Raw genomic sequence first — 10,511 nt, 5'->3', positions numbered from 1 at the left:
GGAGCGATTTTTATAACTACTGGTCCTGTGTCTGAATCACAAACAATTTTATGGATTTCTATTTTGCTCACATTGGCAAAAAAGGAATCGTCCCAGAACAAAGGCATTCTGCAAGTTGTCACCACTATTCTTAACATGGGCTAACAAGGCAATGAATGCTGTGCTTTGTTTTTATAGCACTTCCCCGCTCACTAAACTATGTCCCTCGGCACCCTTGCTGCCTATAAAACAGTCTTGTGTGCACACTGATCTCTGTAGCTGCACATGATTTATTTTCTTTTGACTGTCTAAGCTTCTCTTTGGCTGCTGCTAGATGTTGTATCTACTCCTGGCTTCTGTTTGACGGTTGGAGTCCATGGTTGCCATGTATTTTCTGCAGGAAGCCTTGCTATTTTGTTGGTTGTTCTGTTACCCCCCCCCCAGGTATCCCTCCAGGCAGGTGGCACCATATAAATTGCCACAACACAAAGCCATTTTTTAGTACAGTCATTTTTATTGGTGCAAATGAAAATGACAAAGCCATTGGTCATGCACACAGGGGATCATGACAAGACAGCATATCATAAGAACACAAATAGTATCTCATGCAACTAAACAATTTGTAATAGTTGTCAACTGGGTGACCTCATGGTGGGAGCTGTAGGTCTACATAAAATGCCTAAGTCTGGAGACCTAGGGGCATACCATAGAAAAACGGAAAGGGTAAGCCAGTAAACCAATAACACACAGCCATTTTTTAATTGCATAAAATCTTCTAAAATACTGTATCTTACAGGAATGTTGACAGTTGCATCCGTAACCTGTTAGTCATTATGGGGCATTACAAAAGTGACTAGTTCCTAGACAAATGCCCCCTCAAGCCTCCAAATGCACCAACAAGCCTCCATCATGCCTGGTAGAGGTCTTCTAGCAACCTCTAAACATTAATTCAGTTGGTGCACCAGCAGTAAATAACAAAAACACAATGCAACACACAAACAATATAAATTACTGGCCTGGTCTATATAGTATAGGACTTTTCTTCCTTGAGAACAACCCTAGCTAACAACAGCATAAGTATTCTAGAGTAACAGGGTAACAGGTGGAAGAACCAAGTGGCTGGAATATCTGCTTTTCCGTTTTCTCTGTCTTCCTCCCAGGAAAATTTATGGTTGCCTTTCAGCAAATTCTCATTTTGTATTTGTGTAAAGCCTGTATTAATGGAATTATTCTACCTCAGTTCCATGAAAGGAAATATTTTACCTCCCTGTTTGCTTTTATTGAAACATATAAACTCATGTATAAATTTAATGGTTAAGATAGGCAGAAAGGTTGTATTTTTGAAAGGCAATAAAAAAATAATAAACAGTCATACATTCAGTGTTTTTCATTTTAAGGCATTGATCTGGAATATCATAGATCCAAATTAAAAGCCAGTTGGTATCAATTAAGCATCCTGTCATTTCAGATACTATGGAAACATATTCAAAGGGTTGTTTGTCATGAGCTATGTCTTTTGATCTCTACAGCTGATAATGAAATATTTACTTAGACAAAGATTTCTGGGTCTATAGCATCCATATCGCAAAACTGCCCTCTCACAGCCACAGCTGTCATCAAACACTGAAGGCTGCCACTATTCAGCTCCGAGACAACGCAGCTTCTGGGGTGGAGCAAACCTGAACAGCATCATGCTAAGTGAAGTTTCTAGTCCAGGATTGGACTGCTTCTAATAGTTGGGTAACGCCAACCTTCATCTATGACAGGTAACAGCTATCATGAGAGATTTATTGTGAAGCCCAACTCAAACGAAAAACTTTTTGGGTTTGAAAAGAATGAGAAAGTTTCAAAACCTACTTTAGATTGTATGTGTTATCTGTGGAGAATTCCCCTCAATTCCTATCCTGGAGACTGAGGCAGGCCATAGATGATACGATTTTAATACGACTGGTTGCAGGAAAGAAAATCACTTGATCACTTGATAGCCACTAGCAATAATCCCATGTTAAAATCCAACATGCTGGTTGTACCCAAATGAACCGATGAATTAACTTGGGTACAATCAGCCTGCCCATAGATGGTTCGAATCTCACCTGCTCCCTGCTAAACTGGCTGAAGTTCAAGTTAGAGGGACAGGACATTTAAAGAAAGCTCTCAAACAGGGATAGAGCTAACAGCAAAAACAATGTTTAGTGCAATGAGGAAGGGTTAGAACATCTTTGTATGTTTTACTTCTGTCAGTGTTTTCTTGGCAAGTTGCAATTGATATTCTAACCTTTTCTTACTTCTTATAGTTAGAAGAAAACATTTTAGTTGGATTTAGGATTTAAGACCAGTGCAAGCAACCAGCTGGTGGGTCCACAAAATGTAGGTGTAAATTCTTATGAGACTTGAGGTCATGTTTTCTAGGAGGCTGCAAGAAGGTTGAGTGATGTCACTGTTATCTAGGAAAATGGACAAAAGGCTGTGGTCTGTGGTATATTTCATGTTTCATTGTTTTTGTAGATTATAGCTAGTGAATTCACATTCTGGGCCAATAAAGATGTTAAGTGTGTTTTATTGAAATTTCGAGATATGACCAAACAGGCTACACAACTGTTTATCAAAATCATCTAAACCAGGCCCTCAGATGTATACTTTCCATTCATGTTCCATTAATTTATACTGCTATGACAGTTGCACACGTGCAGTAAAGGATCATTGCCTCACCTATGGAAATAGGGTATTACATGATTACTCGGTGCAGGTTTTTTTTTTATTAAAGCTCACACCCACTTCTTACAGCCAGCAAGGGTGCCCATACACTATTGTTCTGTATATCACATCATTGTGTTGAGAAGGGATCCATCTATTGAACCCTTTTTGTATTTTTGTTAATAAAGAACAGGAAGTGTCTCATGTTTGTTAAAATAAAGATCTTTCCAGATCTTTCATGCTGGAAAGTTCATTCATTGTTTGTTACAGTCATATATTTAGCGCCTGGTTGCTGGATGGAGAGTAATGCTCAACTTGTCTCTACCCCATAGGTGTTCGATCAGGTTCAGATCAGGAGACATACATTACATTTTTGTATCACTTTTGCTACAATATTTTGACTGATAAGTAAAGCTTTGCTGATCTTCTTGTAGCCTTCACCTTTCTTGTGTAAAGAAATTATTTTCTTTCTCGGGCATTGTGATATTTCTCTTCCATGTGGTGCCATTGTTGACAGCGTGACATAAGAAAAGGGTTTTCTCTGTTACGTAACACCCTTTTATAATAAACTGTCTGCTGGACACCTGTTTAATGAATAATTAGACTCATTTGTTGTTGAATTCTTGTTAATTAGGATTTTGTTGTCTAAAATTTAGCTTTACTCCTAAGACATTCATTGGGGTGTATTCATTTTTGCAACATGGTCTTGAATGAATTTGTTAGGAAAAATACTTTTTTGTGTGTTTATATTAACAAATCTTGTTTGCAATCAATGGCCCACATTTGTGGGAGTATTTTGTAGTATAGCATCCCATAGAAAATGTTGATTCTGAAAGTAAAGTAAAGGTTTTCTGACAAATCTGTTAGGGTGTACTTATTTATGCTGAGCACTGTATATCTAGATTGCATTTCAATGTATTTAATGTGATTTGTAGTTAGCTTTTTGCAAGAAATGTGTTCATTGTATCCATTTGTAAGAGACATGTCTACAAGAATACTGTAACTTCAGGTTATGTGATTGTATTGTAGTTTTACAGAACTATTCACAGAACTAAATTCAGTTTTGGAATGAAAGACAACGCTGCTTCTGTAAGTTTTGTTAGCTAGCGGTTAGTAGGACAACATAACTATCGAGATACTAAGCAAAGCTTAGTATTTTAAGAAATTGCCACGTGTATAGGTGCCCTTACACTTTAAGAAAAAAAAATAGAACTGCAATTTTAACATAGGAATCTACATGTTAACGGATAACTTATGACTGTTGATTCTGTAGCTTGTGACATGTATGTTTATCATTTTCTTTAACAAATGCTCAGACTTCAGTTTTAGTTTCTAACAAACCTCTGTCTGAGGTTGGTGGATAATTGGTAGGAGGACAGGGACGCAGGTGGTGACAAAAAGTCAACAGAAAACGTTTGATCTTCTGTTCACCCTTTAGCATGTTTTGTATGCTCCGTACTGTCTGTTACTTTCCCCAATGCTGCATCCATAGCTGTAGCCAAAGGAATAAATGATTGACCTTGATCTCATGAAGATGGAGCATGTGGCTCCCAAGTGAGTCTGGGATGTCTGCTGCTGAAAAGTCAGATGACCTTATGACACAGCAGACAGTGTTAAGTAACAAGCTGCTCTGAAAGCTTACTGAATAAAATAGCATGACAACTCATTAGAGCAGTTTCAAGTTTAGGAAAAACTCAACTGTTTTTTTTATTTATATTTCTAACACAATCTGTTTGCTATAATGTGTAATAATTATATACTATCACATTAGTGCATCATGGGTGAGGGAATACAAAATACAAACAATTGTATTTAAATGCATCTAAGATATATTTTAGCCACGCTGAATATTTAACATGGACATATATGCAGGGGATAAAAGCCGGTAATGCATAAATACATTAGCAACTTGTCTATCAAAACTGTATGTAATTTAATTCTGTGTAATTGGGCAAAACAGAATGTTCTCAGGCTATATTCTCTGCAGATCAAACGTTATTCGCTGAAAATAAAACAATGTGAATGGAGAACATATTGCATTATGGTCTCTAGATGGTGTTGAGAAGCATTCTTATTTCCTATGATACTCTACTATGTGCTATCTAATGGTCATAATGCAATATTTTCCCAATTAATTGATTTTTTTTCAAAGAATGATATTTGATCTGCAGACAATATAACCTAAGAACATTTGATTTGTCCCCATTCTCACAGAATTTTACATGCAGTTTCAATGGCTGGTTACGCAAAGATTTTATAAATACCCCCCTTGTTGTTCTGAGAACACCTTTTTCCAGGGCCCAAAACCAAGACTGGATTTCCCCATAGACACAGCAGTTCTGTGTTTACTGATAGACATCAGTAGCAAAGAGGCAGTTTCTTCCTGTAAACTTATCACCATACACTGTATTTCCCATTATCAGCAGAAATACAGACTTCCTGAATAAACTAATTAACATGTTGAGGCTGATTTTACTAAATGATTTAAGAATGTTCAAAAAATACATTGTGTGAATATCCACTTCAATTATTCAACCATGTCCAGATGGAATTTGTAAAAATTTATTTTTTTCATATGATTGGATAAATGAAATAAATCTTCCTACAATGTATTCTGTGAACATTCTCAAATCCTTTAGTAAATCAATCTATGTGTCACAATAGTGAAGTTAGAATAGCAAAAAACGAAAGAAAATAAATTGTGTGTCTATAGGAACCAGAGATGGAAAAAGAGCATGACAAGCAGGTTTTCCCATGACTCTTAAGCAGGCCATACATTAAGCAATAGATAAGCAGCACATTCAGTGTTGGTGAGGGAATCCCTCCCGCAGAGATATTGTATTCTGAGGGTGGGAGGTTTCCCCGCCATCGGAATACAATGATCACTGCTGGCTGCTACAGCCAATGGCAGTGATTGAATGAAAAAAAAACCTAACAGGCGGGTTGTACTGAAATCGATTGATGGATCAACTTCAATAAAACCAGCCTGCCCATACATGGATCAGAATTCGGCCAGTCACCACTGCACCAGCTGAATTTCAACCCATCTACAGTGTGGCTGGATGAAGTCAAGCTATTGTGCAGTATCTGAACAACTCTGAATATTTAGAATGTAAATAGTCACAATCCATTAAAGTAAACAGAAAACATTTTTTTTTCAAGGAAGTTGGACACCACAAAATGCTGAAAGCAGTCCTGGCAGAAATGGAAGCCCACCAATCAAATATCCAAGTACTATGTAATCAAGAAAGATGAGGTTCAACTATTTGTCCTTAAAGCCCAACTGAAGTCTCACACCATTTTGTGTTCGTATAATCCCCCACTTTATGATTTGTGACTACCTTTTCTTCTCAGTGAAAATGCTGCCTTCTGTTCTCCCATGCCTGTGCTCTGTGCTGACAGAGCTAAGTAGCAGCCACACCCTTTATCACAAGTCTCCTCACACAGACTTGTATTGCAGTGCTGGGGAGGGGTCTGTCTGTCCAGATCTGATACATACATGCACTGCTGATTGCATGTCATATTTTGACACCCTGCACAAATGCCGCAACAAGAAAGTGAATGTAGGACTATTGAAATGAAGGCTGCATGTACAGGCTTTCTAACTGCATATTTTTTTTGTGACTTCCATTGAGCTTTAGGGGAAACCTATAAAACATAGGGTCTTCCATCACTAGCCTTGTTCTGAAAATGATAGCTACCTGGCTGTCTCTGACTAAAAACAGCATTTTGTCCTTTGTCTTCTGTTAACCAAGAATGGAAATGTTTTGGCTTTATCTTTCCTAGATTTAAATGGACCAGCTACCTCGCCTGTACTTTCAACCCATCAAATATGTAATATGTCACACATTTAAATTACTATTTAACAAGCCATTGGCAGCTGTTCACATCCAACATGGACTTACTCCCTCTTCTTCTTCTACCACCCTTTCAGTGCTTACAGAGGAGGTGCTGTTCCTTGGTGTGCACCAGTGCCATCTCATGGCACATACTCAGTACTGTGGAGTCCACAGCAACATTCTCATGACATCATTACAACACTAGATGTAAATCTGGCTAAGTGCACTGCCACCATGACTGAACAAAGATGTCTTTTATTCCTTCATTATAAAGTTATCTTATGATTATTTTTACCTGCTACTTATGTAACAGCTTGTCTTGTTTTCAGAAATTTGTTCCTATGTTCCTGACCTTCACTCCTGGTTAGGACCATTGGCTTCAGATCTATTGTTCCTAATAACAACGTGGCTTGTTCTCAGATTTCTGTTGTTTGTCTGCCACCTGAAACTGTCTTCTTCCTGGTTTGCAACTACCCTTGTCTACCATCTTTTCCAACCTCTAGTGTATACTTATATCTACAGCTTGGCACTTCCTTTGGTCTTGTTAAAACTGTGACTGCCACTGGAAGTTTGATTCCAGTGGCAATCACAGTGATTGGCTATCATGTGATCATGTGACCAGGAGGCAGTCTTACCAGCTTCTGATTGTTATTCTGAGATTGGGAGCTGTAGGTGGCAGCTCGATCTCTGTGCTGGGGGTGCACAATCAAGTATCTTCTCAACACAAACATGTGGTGCCAAAGAAGAAGGCCCACTGCCAAAATACCACATACAGTTGCAAGAAAAAGTATGTGAACCCCTTGGGATTACGTGGAGTTTTGCATGAAATGGGCATAAAATGTGCTCTGAAGTCACAACAATAGAAGAACACAGTCTGCTGAACATAATACTACACAAACATTAGATGTTGCCATGGTCTAATTGCACATAACATGTAAACATTCACAGTGCAGGGAGGAAAAAGTATGTGAGGCCCTAGTTTAATGACTTCTCCCAGAGCTAATTGGAGCCAGGAGTGAGCCAACCTTGACTCCAATCAGTGTCATGATATTGGATGTGTTGCTGACAGCTGTCCTGCCCTTAAAAAACACACATCTGTTTTGGGTTTACTGGTTTCAAGAAGCACTGTCTGATGTGAACCATGCCTCGCAGAAAAGAGCTCTCAGAAGACCTACGATCAAGAATTGTTGACTTGCATGAAGCTGGAAAGGGTTACAAAAGTATCTCCAATAGCCTTATGTTCATGTGTCCATGGTAAGACAGACTGTCTACAAATGGAGAAAGTTTAGCACTGTTGCTACTCTCCCTAGGCGTGGTTGTCCTGTAAAAACGACTGCAAGAGCACAGCGCAGAATGCTGCATGAGGTAAAGAAGAATCCCAGAGTGTCAGCTAAAGACCTACAGAAATCTCTGGCACATGCTAACATTTTTGTTGACACATCTACAATAAGGAAAACATTAAACAAGAATGGAGTACATGGGAGGACACCACGGAGGAAGCCATTGCTGCCCAAAAAGGATATTGCAGCATGTTTGAAGTTTGCAAAAGAGCACCTGGATGTTCCACAGCACTACTGGCAAAATATACTGTGGACAGATGAAACCAAGATTGAGTTGTTTGGGAAGAACACACAACACTATGTGTGGAGAAAAAAAGGCACAGCACACCAACATCAAAACCTCATCCCCACTGTAAAACATGGCAGAGGGAGCATCATGGTTTGGGGCTGCTTTGCTGCCTCAGGGCCTGGACGGATTGTTGTCATTGATGGGAAAATGAATTCCAGAGTTTATCAAGACATTTTGCAGGAAAACGTAAGACCATCTGTCTGCCAACTGAAGCTCCGCAGTGGATGGGTGATGCAACAGGACAATGACCCAAAGCATACAAGTAATTCAACAAAACAATGGCTGCAACAGCACAGAATACGCCTTCTGGAGTGGCCCAGTCAGAGTCCTGACCTCAATCCGATTGAAATGCTGTGGCATGACCTTAAGATAGCGATTCACACCAGACATCCCAAGAATATTGCTACACTGAAACAGTTTTGTGAAGAGGAGTGGTCCAAAATGACTCCAGATCGTTGTGCAGGTCTGATCTGCAACTACAGGAAACGTTTGGTTGAGGTTATTGCTGCCAAAGGAGGGTCAACCAGTTATTAAGTCCAAAGGTTCACATACTTTTTCCTCCCTGCACTGTGACTGTTTACATGTTATGTGCAATTAAACCATGGCAACATCTAATGTTTGTGTAGTATTATGTTCAGCAGACTCTGTTTTTCTATTGTTGTGACGTTCAGAGCACATTTTATGCCCAATTCATGCAAAACTCCATGTAATCCCAACGGGTTCACATACTTTTTCTTGCAACTGTAAATGTGTTATGCTGATATGATCTCAGGCAGCACCTCAGTAGAGAAAGGCTAATCTAGAGCAGACGTTCTCAACCTACTTACAATGGAGGAACCCTCAAAATAATTTATCAATCTCTATATTCTATAATGCCCACCTCTCCTATGCAATAATTTTACAGCTTTTAATAATAATTATGAAATGAAAACATAAAATTAATGTCTAGAAAAGAAATATAGAAAGTGAAAATTATAGTGACTGGGGGCGCACAATCAAGTATCTTCTCAACACAAACGTGGTGCCTAAGAAGAAGGCCCTCTGCCAAAATGCCGCATAAATGTGTTATGCCGATATGATCTCAGGCGGCACCCCGGTAGAGAAAGGCTAATCTAGAGCAGACGTTCTCAACCTACTTACAATGGAGGAACCCTCAAAATAAATTATCAATCTCAAGGTACACATTGTGTGATTAATAAGCTGTAGATTTAATGATAAAAGAATAAGAAATATGACGTAGCTAGCATATTTGATGACCAGAGTGGATCATTTTATAATGCCCACCTCTCCTATGCAATAATTTTACATCTTTCAATAATAATTATGAAATGAAAAAATAAAATTAATGTCTAGAAAAGAAACATAGAAAATGAAAATTATAGTGACCCTTTACATTTGTGGTTAGTGAAAATACCCTTCATATATTAGTGGTCAATGAAGTGCCTGTAACATTTGTGGTCAGTGGAAAGGTGCCCCTCACAGTGTAGGTCAGTGCAAAATCGACCTTATAAATTGGTGGAAATAAGAGGAAACATTTTCATTTACATTGGTGGTCATTAAGATGCACTGGATACAAGAGGATGAGGTCAGTGGAAGAGGTGCCCTCTTACAGTGGTGTTCAGTAGAAAAAAATCCCTGTTCAGAAGGAGGAATACACTGCTCAATGACCCTCTAGCACTTTCTGGAGGCATATCAGGTTTATACTGAATCCTGATTGATAAAGGTCAATCTAGAGCAGGATTCTGAAAGGGACTGTTTTGCAGAGTTGAATGTGATGTGTTGAGTCCCTGATTGATGGCCACATTCATACTGATCTTGCAAAAGAAGAGAGAGCTGGGGACACTGAAATATACAAAGGAACCTCAAATGTCGGGGTTGCTGCACTCATCTACTGTATTTGGTACAAAGAAATCACAGTAATCTCTAAAGAATCGGATGTTCTTGTAGCCTGCTGTATGCATGGTAAGTGTGAGTATCCAGGGACTTCCAGGCAGAGAACTAGTGCTACTACTTTTGGGTTTCCCAATGTTCCCAGCTTTGCGGAGGCTCAATGTCAAGTTGCCATATGGGTGCAGGTGATGTAGTAGCCAGAACAGAAATGTAACTAACCAAGTAACAACAGATACATGGTTGGGATTTTGTGGGTGATTTGTAGTGAGTGTAAATGTTGAGCGTGTTCAGCTGGTTGGTGGCCTCTTTTGTCATGGCTATATGCAGACTAGGATGCATTTGTCTGATTTTATGTAGGAAAAGTAAGCCGTGGTTTTCTATGTGAATCTTTAATCAGTGTTTAGAGCGTAAGCCCTTATTAGTGCAATATTAATGAATTATTGGAACACTAAAACAATAGTTGTACATTTGCATCTAATT

Source organism: Staurois parvus, unplaced genomic scaffold (genome assembly GCF_062004578.1).
Source record: "Staurois parvus isolate SC_StPar_1 unplaced genomic scaffold, SC_StPar_1.0 ptg000355l, whole genome shotgun sequence".
In the NCBI taxonomy this organism is placed as follows: domain Eukaryota; kingdom Metazoa; phylum Chordata; class Amphibia; order Anura; family Ranidae; genus Staurois; species Staurois parvus.
The sequence above is the reverse complement of the archived record's forward strand: the minus strand, read 5'-3'. Positions refer to the sequence as shown.